The sequence below is a fragment of the Myodes glareolus genome, chromosome 1, assembly GCF_982192425.1.
Source record: "Myodes glareolus chromosome 1, mMyoGla1.1, whole genome shotgun sequence".
Lineage (NCBI taxonomy): Eukaryota > Metazoa > Chordata > Mammalia > Rodentia > Cricetidae > Myodes > Myodes glareolus.
In genome coordinates this window covers 111,321,784-111,334,479 of record NC_142026.1, presented here as the reverse complement: position 1 = coordinate 111,334,479, position 12,696 = coordinate 111,321,784, and the positions used below count along the sequence as shown (strand labels likewise).

General features: G+C 38.5%; 1 long non-coding RNA gene across 1 annotated transcript; it reads right to left on the bottom strand.

The window, feature by feature from the left end:
* Positions 1 to 3,138: 3,138 nt before the first annotated feature.
* LOC148123554 (uncharacterized) lies at positions 3,139 to 6,544 on the bottom strand. The gene is made up of 2 exons (XR_015739141.1): positions 6,060 to 6,544; positions 3,139 to 3,930 (listed from the first exon to the last, which is right to left on the bottom strand). It is a non-coding gene; the product is annotated as an uncharacterized LOC148123554 (long non-coding RNA).
* Positions 6,545 to 12,696: the final 6,152 nt, after the last annotated feature.

Genomic DNA, 12,696 nt, shown 5'->3' with positions numbered 1-12,696 from the left:
GTCTTCGACTCTCTGTTACAGCAATTCAAACAACAACAGCAAAACCAACAAAGTTCTCTCCTTGGCCTCATTTTCAAATCTAAAGATTTGGACAAAACGATAGCTAGGCCCTATCACTGAGACTCCAACAGAAACTCCAGAGAAGATGGTTCATGCATTGACACTACAGCCACCAGATCACTGAATAGCCGCTAGAACTAGGAAACCAGACAGTCTCATTTTGGAAACTATGTTTAATATAAAACTAAATGTTCTCTTTCAGTAACAGCAAAATAGTTAGATATTATACCACTTAGAGAAATAAAGGGTGACTTTTAAATAAACAAAAGGAAATCTCTGGAGGATAGTCCATACAGCACTAATATATTCTTCTAAGACAAAATGCTCCCTTCTGAAAAGGAGAGCAGGAACTCACAGTCGTGATTCAGTATGGGGTTGCTCTGTGTGTGTCTGTATGTGTGTATACACACAAGAGAATATGTGTGTGTTCCTATTCTTGTTTTTGAGTATGGGTGTGTGTGTATGTAGAGGTCATAGGACAACCTTGGGATGTCATTCTTCCACCTTGTTTGAGACAGCTCATTCTAGTAATCATTGTTTGTATGCAAGGCTGGCTAACCACTGAGCTTCTAGAGATTCTCCCATCGTCATCCCCCATCTAACCAGAGGAGAACTGGTGGTGTGGGATTCCCCTTTGCATGCTATATTTTATTACCATTGGTTATTGAAAAGGCTGTTTCAGCCAATGGCTTAGTGGAGTAAAGCCAGGCAGGAAATCCAAACAGAGGTAATAGAGAAAGTGGTTGGAGTCAGGGAGATGTCATGTAGCTGCTGAAGAAGACAGATGCTAGATCCTTACCAGTAAGCCACAGCCTCGTGCCAATACATAGATTAATAGAAATGGGTTAATTTAATAAGAGCTAGCTAGAAAGACGCTTAAGCTATCGACCAAACAGTGTTGCAATTATTATAACCTCTGTGTAATTATTTGTGTCCAGGCAGCTGGGTAATGAATGAGTAGTCTCCACCTACAAAATGGTGTTACAGCACACATGATGTAGTTTCTGGCTCTTCTGTGGGTTCAGGAATTCTGATTATAGGTCATGAGGCTTACATAACAGGTGCTTTATCCTCTGAGCTAAAAGATACTGATTTCTTGCTCCATGGCGCTTAATGCCACGCCACAATTGCATCTTTACCTTTTTAAGAGGTAAGTCCATTCCTCAACAACAGTTTTGCAGCTATAGAGTCTGGGAGAATGCAGACTAAGGGCTAAGGAGAAAGTACATGATGAAGATTAACCTATGTGTGTGTCCTGGAAGAAGGATCAAAGTGAGTTGATCATATCTGTTGGTGTGTCACAGCGAATAAAATCTTAACATGAAGAATGGAATTGTCTCAGGTCTGGAAGGTAAGTTTGCAATGATAAGTGAACAATTCATGAACAAAACAGTGAACAGAGTGAGCCTGTGCATGTCTGTGTGTTTGTGTGTGCGTGCGTGCGTGTTCAGGACACATGTGCATGCTTGCGTGCAGATCAGAGATCAGTGTTAAGTGTCCTCCTCAATCCTTCTCCACCTTGTAGCGTGAGACGACATCCTTTAACAAGGAGCTTGCTGAATCTGCTAGCCTGTCTCTGCCTCAGTGGTAAGACTGTAGGCATGCACAGTCATGCCTGGCTTTTCATGTGAGTATAGTGTCTCTGAACTCAGGTCCTCAGACTTAAGCAGCAAGCTGTTCAGTCACAGAGCCATCTCCCCAACCGTAAAAGTGCATCCTTTTGATGTTCTGTTTTGAAATTGCTCTTTCTGGTGAAAGGACCACAGAGATAGCAAACACTCTTATCATCTAGAGCAGCTAGTTAGACATCAATGTGTTTTATAGGCTTTGCCATCATGCCAAGGCAAAGAGGATTCGCCTGTCACTATGACAGTAAATTATCTGATAAATAGTTGATGTTTTGTCAAGTGCATTGAAGACATGCCAATTAGATAAAATTTAAATTGAGTTATGAAACTATTACTATCACCAATTATGGTGTTGATTTTATGAAATTTGTGGTAAACCAGTTGACTCTCCATCTATGGTAAAGTTTTATCTTGTTTTACCTAAACAATTAATTGAGAGCTTATTTGCTGATAGGATATGAGTGAAAATGAGCCAAAGTCCTGTGTGCCTAGTACTAGGAAAATATGTATTGTAAAGGTTAATTATCAAAACACTGTAGTGAGAAAGTAAAATCTGATAGTCTGGGATTATCTTCCCAGGCATACATGTAAGTTAACGAAAGATATGAAAACGGCCTTCAGGGACTGCCACTAACATAGTACAATACTTTTAGTGATTAGGAAAACTTTAAATACTATTTTGAAAATGCTTGAAAACTGAAATTATTATTTTTACCTCATCTGCTGTTAGAATCTCATTAATAAGTCTTTCCTACTCAAATAAGTACAAAAACCCATAGCTGGACAGTGGGAAAAGTGTGAGACACCGTGAAACACTGGGTCCTAAAGGGGATGTAATGTCTTCATCAAATCCCTCCTTTCAGGGCTCAAGGACCTCTGCCATAGAAGAGGAGGCAGAAAGATCGTAAGAGTCAGAGGGGATGGCAGACACCAAAAACACACAAGGCCTTCAAACCATAGGAGGATAAACATACTTGAGCTCACAGAGACTGCGGCAGCCTGCAAAGGGCCTGTGTGGGTCTGGACCAGATGGAGTAATAGAGAGGAAGTAGACACAAGCCCCCATCCCTAACACAGAAGCTATCTCCAATCGACAGTCACTTGCAAAGGAAAATTTAGTTTTCTCCAAGGAAGTCCAAACCACCTTTAAGGGTAGGCCCCATGCCCAGCAACAAACGGTCAACACAATACTAACTCAATGGTATTTTTGGAGGGCTTTTGTCTCACAATGCTTTGTCTGGGTATTTTTTTAATCTTACAGTTTTTTTCTCATATATTATAGTTTCTGATTTTGTGTTTCTGCAGAATTTCTGTTTGTGCTCGTGTGGGAGGATGGAGAGATTCCCCTACTCAGCTACCCATAGATGGGTGTGGGGTCAAGTTCTTGTGAATGGAGTAAGGTTTGTTTACTCTTCGGGTGTTTGGAGGACACGTGAGAGAAAGCTATAGAAAGGGTTAAATCATCTTTTATTTGATATTTTTCTTCCAGTTTCTAGGTGGTGGTTAGGAACCGGAAATCAGGCAAATTCAGAACAGAATTTCTTTACTGACCCATTGTTATAATTTATCAGATTCTTGGATCTTTGCTTTGTAAATAGTTGGTGAAATTCTTTAAAGTCTTGGAAATACATCTGGGACTTTGTGCAATGTTCCGGGCTCAGGAACGGGTTGAGGGTCAATAAAGGTCTTCATGTTCTCTGTGTCTTCTGTTTCCCACAATTCCTCCTCCTCTCTGTCCTGTCCTTGACTGTCCTCTCCCCCTTCCTGCTTCTTCTCTGCATCATTACTGTCAGCAGCTGCATAGATAGTCTGGTCATGGTCAGCTTTCAGGAGTTTGTAAGATACAAGAAAGAGATTCACATGGCACACTGTGGGAAACCCACGCTTCTTGATTGGCACCTAAGTTCCCCCCCCCCCCCCACAACGTTTCTCATCCCACAGAGGAAAAAAAAATGCAAAATAGCCACCTCTGCTCTTACTGACTTCAGTTCATTATGGGCTTTTGGAGTCAAGACACCCAATGTACATGGGCTTCCGAAATCTGTGCAAGACTGCCCTCTGCAGGTCTGCATGAAACGAATACCTTTACTAGGGTCTAGTAGGAGAAGAAATCCACCTGTTGGCTGAATGTGAATGTTCACGACTGCAATCCCAGAGCCCAGGAATTGTTGGCAGGAAGGGAACTTCAGCGTCATCCTTGGCTACATAAGAAACTCAGGGTCAGACTGGGCTGTTGGCGACCCTGTCTCAAAGCAAGCAAAGAGACAAACAATGACAACAAAAATAAAGCAACGGGCAAGGTGCAGTTTCTTTTTCGCTGTTTTGAGACAGTGTCTTACTATGCAGACCAAGCGAGTTTTGAACTCATTATACATCCTCCTGCCTCAGCCTCTCAAGTGCTGAAGTAACAGGTATACACCACCACATTCAGCCTTGAGGTGTCATTTCTTTCAGAAAGATAACACACTGCCTAAAATAAAAAATGCAAACAGATTGCCTTGTTAAGACACCTCCTCCTCCTCTTCTTCTTGCTTTTTTGAGATAAGATTTCTCTGTGTAAAAGCGCTGGCTGTTCTGCAACTTGCTTTGTAGAATAGGCTGGCCTTGAACTCACAGAAATCCCTCTGCCTCTGCTTCCTGAGTGCTTGGATTAAAGGTTCGCACCACCACCACCCAGCAGTTTTTCTTTTTAAAGTTATTTATTTTTATGTCTTGTCTGCAAGTATGTATGTTTACTGCCTGCATGCCTGGTGTCTGCAAAGGCCAGAAGTCCCTGGAATTGGAGTTAAAGGTGATTGTGGGCTCCCATGTGGATGCTGGGAACCAAATGCTGGTCTTCTGAAGGAGTTCTTAATTGCTGGACCATTTCTCTGACATGCTATTCTATTTATATGAATGAAGAAGTGACAGATAACCCTCTAAAGCTCTACCCTGTGATGTTCATGGAAAGTCTCTGATTCAGTAGCATCATGATGGCTTTAGTCATCCAATCTACTCCCTGAAAGGAGTTTTAGGAGATTTACAAGATCTGCCAGCTTTTAATAGTACATCTCTGAGACTCTGAATTTAATACACACACACGCACACACGTGCACACACACACAGAGGCACATATACAAACACACATGCACAAATTCACACAAAGGCACATATACAGACATATTATTTTCACTTTTGTTTCAGTCTCAATACTGTTATTAATATTTCATAACTGTTACTAAGACTTTAACAAATTCCAGGAGTTGTGTTACACCCTGCACCTAGAAAGATTCTACACATGCTAAGTTGTTTAGATATAAATGCTTTAGATATGCAATTAGATGTAATTGCCCATAATGAAATAGTTTTGTTCTAGTTGAGGAAACCACATAAAATATCTAAAAAGCGAATGGATTCAAGGGCTGTTAGATTCCAACCGATGGATGGCTCCACATATTTTTCAAGGTCAGGCCCAAATGCAAAGGCATGGCTGTCAGGTTCTATGCCTAAGTATTCTGGTAATCAAACTGGTTATTAGTGTTGAACTATATTATAGCTCAATCTTAAAAAAAATCAACAGCTTATTACAGCTGATCAAGAAGCAGAGAGACTGCAACATTGCCTTATGTAGGAGATCTGCATTTTTTTTTTTTTTTAGCCTATAATCCAAGTCAAAAGCCCATTTCTTTCTGTTCGATCCATTGTCGGGGACTGAGCTGTTCTCACTGCACTCACCAAGGATGACTGCTCCCTGGATGGCTCTAGTCATTTCTACAAGTTGAAGAATTAAAATGACAACACAGAGAGGTGAGATTCGAAGTTAGGCTTGCCTTTGATCCCTGAACTTCTATTTTATATTTTATTTTTATCAGTTCTTAAGTTGCTTTGAATTCCAGTCTTATAAAATGCTTCCAGAACCCCAGGATTGTTAAAAAGATCAAATGTGACTATACAATAGATAAGTTCTGGCAAACACCAGGCAAACCCATAAACAATTTTACTGCTAGGTTAGCTGACCAATATTTCTGAAAAGTAATAGCTTCACGATATAAAGTTACTTGAAAACCTAATAAAACATATCTACCACTTACTAAGCTAATTTAAAAATCAAAGTAAAGAGATTCTGTCTTTTCTGGGATATTTGTTTATAGAAGGCCATAACGGTCTTCTTGAAAGTAGGTTTAGAAATAACCACATGTGTATAGCCTGTTTGGGGAAGTGCTCAGTTGTAGACAGCGCAGGCTCCACCCTGCAATATATCCTTTAACCAAAGCCTTTCTCCCACCAGTCCCAAACTATACTCTCTGGACCATTTCTTCACCTACTATACACCTTATGGCTTCCTCTGTCCTTCAGTGGCAAATACCTCTGAGCATAGCCTTCTTCACTTACCTGTTGAAAATGAAGAGCCTTTGACAACCATTCTCCTTGTGGGAAATAAGAGTTCTTAAACAGAGAGCAGTGTCCTTCTCTAATCCATAGAGAAAGACAGGTGGGGAGATCCTGCTTAAACCTCACCAGTGGCACTGGGCAAAGCTGGGAGGCGAGCAATAGAGAGGAGAGTCCTTGACTTGGGGAATTCTGCAGAATCCTGAGATGTATCAGCTCAGTTTCCAAGGAATAATTAACTACGCCCATGACAAGCTTACAAAGAGGTTTGGATACAGTTTCTGCTGAGATAAACTGTTTGCTTTTTATGCCAGCAGAACAGTTAAGCCTATTTGTAAATGTCAAGTGCAGTTGTAGAGATTAGTATCTATTTCCTTATTTTTGCTTCAATCAATTGGCGTTTTGTTTCATTGCAAGTGCTGTTTCTTCCCCACTTATTTATGATATTTTTAGCAAACTGGAGAGAAGGACATTGCAGCAAAAATAGCTTTGAGTTCCTTTGATTGTTGGTAGACTACCTCACTGTGTTTATTCTATTCTTTGTTTCGGCAGGGAAACACTGTTTTCTACAAATAAAGTTTTATTGGTGCTCTGCTATCCCTATTCGTTTCCTATTGACTATGGCTTTTCTCACGTTACAATGACAAAGGTAAGCAGTTGCTACAGTCCTATGGGCCAAAAAAAAAAAAAGCCCTTAAGGTTTTCATTTCATAGAAACAATTTGCCAACTCATAACATTGATGGTAAGAAGAACTCTGTGAATGTAAACACACACACACACACACACACACACACACACACACACACACACTGCAGTGCTTATGTGCTGTCCAAGTTGTCATTATCATAAGGATTTTGTGTTCTTGCAGTGATGGATGACTGGTGATGGTACTTCCTTCGTTCACACTGGAAAACAGCCATTATCTGTACCAGATTCACCCTGGTCTGTATATTGGCTTTCAATACCTTTTTAAATAGTTTATAACATTTGCATATTCTTGTGTGGAGTTAGCATTTTCACATACAGTGCATCAGGCTCTAATGTCTAATTTCAGGTTCTTGGTCACTTTTGCAGTGTCAGTTATGGGTTCCATGCCATGGAGAGGGCCTTAAATCCAATTTAAAAGTGGTTGGTTACTCCCATAACCTTCGTACCACTATTTCACAGTATATCCTTCAGGTAGGTTGCTGTTGTTTATCTTAGGGCTTAAAGCAGGTTATATTGATTATTACCTTTCTCCTCTGAAACTAAGACCCTTCTAGCACCATGAACACCAGTTAGTAGGGTTGAAGCTTTTAGTTGAGTATCATCTCAATGTATCCCTGTTTGATGACATAAAACAGTGCTATCATTTGCTTTATTACTCTTCACCATTCTGGTTATAAGATAGAATGACAAGGTGGTTTTAATTTGCAATTCCCTGAAGAACATCTCATTCTTGACTTGTTTTTGCCCTTTCTATATTCTGAACTCCCCGTCCTATCAAAGCATTACTTTATTTCTCATTTTTCCTTTCTCTGCCACATGTCTAAAAATGTTTATTCATCCTGATTACTTTTCCCCCTCTTCAATCTCACTGGACGGAGGGTATGAGAAGCTGTAACCTTCAGCCATGGCCCTTATACAGCCATTACACTTCATCTTGGGGACAGCCATACATGCCTCCTGCCATTACTAAATGTTCTCCATGATGTGGGATGTCCTTCTGAATATGTGTTGCTTTTATTGGTTGATGAATAAATCTGTTAAAGTCAATGGCTTAACAGAGTAAAGTCAGGCAGGAAATAGAGAGTATAGGTGGAGTCAGGGAGACCCCATGTAGCTGCCAAAGGAGATAGATACCAGAACCTTGCCAGTAGGCCACAGCCTCATGGTGATACATAGACCAATAGAAATGAGTTAATTTAAGATAAAAGAGCTAGGTAGAAAGACTCCTAAGCTTTTGGTTGAATAGTGCTGTAATTAATATAGTTTCTGTGTGATTATTCGGGTCAGGGAGGCCAAGAAATGAAGGTACAGTCTCTATCAGCATCTCCATATTCCTCTGACAAATCAGGGATTTTAATCTAACTTTATGTAATAGAGATCCTTATTCTTTCTTTTCTTAAAGATCATTTATAGAACAAAATATGAATGAAATGAAATAAAGATACTGAGATATCTTTATGAAATAAAGATATTGAGATACAGCCAATTTTATTAACATTTTCTACTAATTAAGAGGGTATATGAGACCATAATAACCTTTCTTTTCTTTTCTTTTTTTAAAAATAACTTTTCTCCCACTTGTCTGGGAGTCAGAGGATTCATGGAGCCTTAGACTGACCTCAAATTCTCTATGTAGCCAAGAATAAACTTGAATTTCTGATCTTCTTGCTTCTGCCTCCCAAGTGATAGATTATAGACATGAGTTTTATGTGGTTCTAAAGCTCTGAGTTTCTTGCATTTTAGGCTGGCACTGTCACGGAATTACATCTGCAAACACCACAGTGTCTAATTATCTGCTACTAAGTATCATGAAAATAGAGAATAATCTTTAACAGTTTAAGTTTGGACACTGGACAAACAGTAACTTGATTAAACTCAGAACTGGATGGCTATATGACAGTAGAAAAGCCATTCAGGTTCCCACATATGTCTTGTAATTTGTATAGAAGGAGTAATGACAAAGAAATACATTCAAAACTTCCTACATAATCAACAAAATTTATACTGATCAATTAAAATCCATGATAAGTAGGAATAGTGTCTTAACATTTTGTTCTTATTCCATCATTCTTTACCTCCTCAGATGTATTAAAAGTATATTTAAATTATATTCTTTCATAAATATAATTAATCCAGTTAGTTATTGACATGATACTTATGAATGGATTATACAAAAACCAGTAACTCAAAATAATAGTGATTTAACTATTTTTCTATTGTTGTGATAAAACACCATAATCAAGGCAACTTGTAAAAGAAAATTGTAGTAGTACCAAAGAGTTCCATAATAGCCTGGAATGGAGTATAACAAACTTATTTATTTGGGGATAAACTTACAGTAAGGGTAGTGGTCTACAGTCCTCTGCGTGTGCTGGGAACTGGAACCAAATCCAGCAAAATAGAGGGCCACACACACTTTTTATCTACACTTACAGTACATGAGATCACACCCAAAGTGGGCTGAAATCTTAAAGGCTATTAGCTGAAGGAGTTCCCCCAACAGAAAACATTTAATTTGGGGCTCACAGTTCCAGAAAATTGTATTCCACGATAGTCATGACAGGGGAGCATGGCAGCAGGTAGATGGGCCTGATTCTGGAAGAGTAGCTGAGAGTTTGCAGACTTATTTGGAAGTAGGAGGCAGAGAGAAAGCTAACTGGAAATGCCATCGGTTTGGAAACTTCAAAGCACCTCCCAGGGACGCACCGCCTCCTTCAAGGCCACACCACCTAATCCTTTCCAAAGAGTTCCATCAACTGGGGACCAAGCATTCAAACATTTGGGTCTATGGGAACCATTCTCATTCAAGCAACCACAAGCAGTGACTCACAGGCACGTATCTCTGGAGGTTGCTAGGGAGTATCTGTGTACTGTATCACTTCATGTCTCCATCTCCTCCACATGTCTCTAACCCTCTTTGGACAGTGGGCTTCTGGGTGATGGCACAGAAGGCATTCAGAAACACAAAAGCATTACCATAGACTAGGTTTCAAATGGAAAAAAAATAAATTTATTTGGTCAGAACAAGTAAAGCAGCAAAGTTTAAAATTGAAGGGTAGAGTAGGGAATGGAGAGATGGCTCAGTGGTTAAGAGCACTGGGATCAGAAGGTAAGAGATCTGTGCTCTTTCAGAGAAGCTGGATTTGATTGCCAGCACCCATATCATGGTTCACAACTGTTTGTAACTCCAGTCTCAGGATCCAGTGCCCTCTTCTGGCTTCCTCAGGCACTGCAAGCATGTAGCACATAAACACATGATATAAAATCAGAGGGCAGGGATGAACTTTTCACTCACAATAAAGTAGAGACAGTAAAGAACCCATGGAGCTGTGAGTAATCAGTCTATCCTAGCATCCATTGTAAGGTAACAGGCTCAAATGGGTAAGAAACCCACTTCCAGCTGTTCATTTAGCTATAGTTAAGGAGCTTTGTGTGAGAAAAGGACCAGTTTAGAAATTTTATATGTAGGAATTGAAATAAAGTGATAGGTAAATAATTGTGACTACATATTCTTAAGAAAAAGATTTCTAAATATGGCTTATAATACTACTTAAAAAAAAAGAGTAACCTAGCAAACACCAGAGATGATTAAATGAAGTAGGAACATTTTTCTAGTGGAAGTCCTTGCCCCTTGCTTTTTGTTTTCCACCTTCATCTGTGCTGGATCAGGATATAAAATATTTCCCTTTTAAACGTTAAAGCCAATGCTTTCAAAGAATTGTTATTGCTATTATTATTACTATCATCATTAATTTGTAATTGATTCATGAGAATTGTACTTTTGTAGTAAAAGATTTTCTAACTGTAAAATATTTTAGGTTTCAGTACATGCAAACTTAAAAAAAATCCACCTGGTGGGTATCTAGCATCTGCTTCTGTAATGAATACGTTGCTAAGGACTAGTTATTTCCTTTGTACGTGTGTCTAATAGAGGAGCCCTTTGCTTTCAGATCAATCAACAATTGAGGCAGGCAAAATGGTTATGTGATTTCATTTATATTCTGTTAATGCTGATGGCTGTGATTATGGGTGGCCCATCCTTGGGTTTATTTTTAAAGTCATGGTAATATTTACCCTGCAAGCTTCCGGGTACCGGCTTAGAATTCTAGCACCTTCGGGCTGTATTGATAGCTCACAGGTAGCTTGTTTTAGAAAGATTTATTATCAACTTATCTGCTTCGTATTTTAGTATGCGTACCATCCGGTGTGTGCTAGCTATCCATCATCATAAACCAGTAGTGGGCTCTCTCCAGGAGCAGATGGCCAAGAGGCAGACAAAGGCGACCTGGCTCCAAAGACAGGATTTCTGCTGTTGGCTCAGGCATGGGCTCTGTTCCTTTATTTTCCCAGAGAAGATAGATCTGTGGACACTCAACATCTGGAGCAGACCCTAGAGCCCTACCCTTCTGAGGTGTGGAGCGGTCTTTTATTTGGAGAGAAAGCCAAAGGTAATGAGATCTATCAATTGCTTGGTGTTTACTCAGAAACTAGAGTTTAGAATTATCGTCTACAATGATAAACTAAATTTCTATAGTTTAGTTGTATAATTGCTGCTTTAGTAAAAGAAATATGCTTTAAAAGTATTTTTCAACAATGTGCCTCACACATGACTTTTCCTCTACGGAAACCTGAGGATTGAAACACTTTGTTGTACAGCTCCTGTATATCAATACAGTCCATGTTACAGGCTTTGCTAGTTTAAATCGATTAGGATAACATCACAGATTGTTTTAGAAGTTTTGAAGTTAAAGTATATCTTACTGCCACCCTATACTAAACTACAGAACTAAATTATTAAAAAGTTAATTAAGGTGTTTATAGTATTAATATTATTTTGTGAGGAAATGTTTGCGTATTTCCATATTACTTCAAGTGTGCATAACGTGTGTATAATGTGCCTGTGTGTGTATGTCTGTGTGCATACATGCTCATCATTAGGTCAACTAACTCTTGAATCTTTTCCCCATTGAAATATCAGTTAAACCCCATTCACGAATCTCACGTATGCTAAGCAGAAGAAACCCGTTCACCACAAACTATGGAGCATCACTTTTATCTTTTTTTTGTTGGTCTGTGTTGATGTGTCAAAGAGCTAGTGGGTTTTGCCATCTGTCCTGCTCTGCGTTAGGGGAATGGTTTGCTTCTGGTGATGTTCCTTTTCAACCATGATGATTTCAGCACTTGGAAAGGCTGCATGCCTGCCCCTTGCTTCTTTCCTCCTTTAAAAATAAGAATTTGTCAAAAATACTTTCAATATAAATAAAGGATACAAGATGAGACACAGAGTTGCAAAATAAAAATAATTTAGAATAGAATTATTATTAAATTCATATCTAATTTTATTTCCAAATTTGCATGGTAGAAAACAAGACATGAGTTTTTTTAGAAACTTAGGAAAATGTGATTTAAATATAAAGGTAAAAGGAAAAATATTTCACGAAGAGACATATACATGCAAGATAAACAAACGATTTAAATCTGTTAATAATTATTCACCAAGTTATAGATAACACATTTAAGATTACTAAACATATCTTATTTGCTGTGGTAGTAAAGCATTTATAGAAATAACCACAGAATAGATAAAGAAGAAAGAGCAACTGATCGTCTAGGGAAATTGATTGTTAAATTTGATGTTATTCTCTGTTTTTGTTATGTATTTATTTGCTCAGTTTCAGTTTCACCATCTGTAAGAAGACAGTATGGAGAACTCAATGACTATTTTCATGCTTATGTAAATTTATATTAAATATGTCTATATATAAACATATATTAAGTATATGTTTAATATAAACATAGATCTATATTTAATATTAAGTATAAATATAAAATGTATAAATTAACTTGGCATATGGTTTTTTAAAAAACTGTAATACCTAACACTGAGAAAAAAATGTTGACATGCCTTTGTTTATCTTAAAAGATATCATT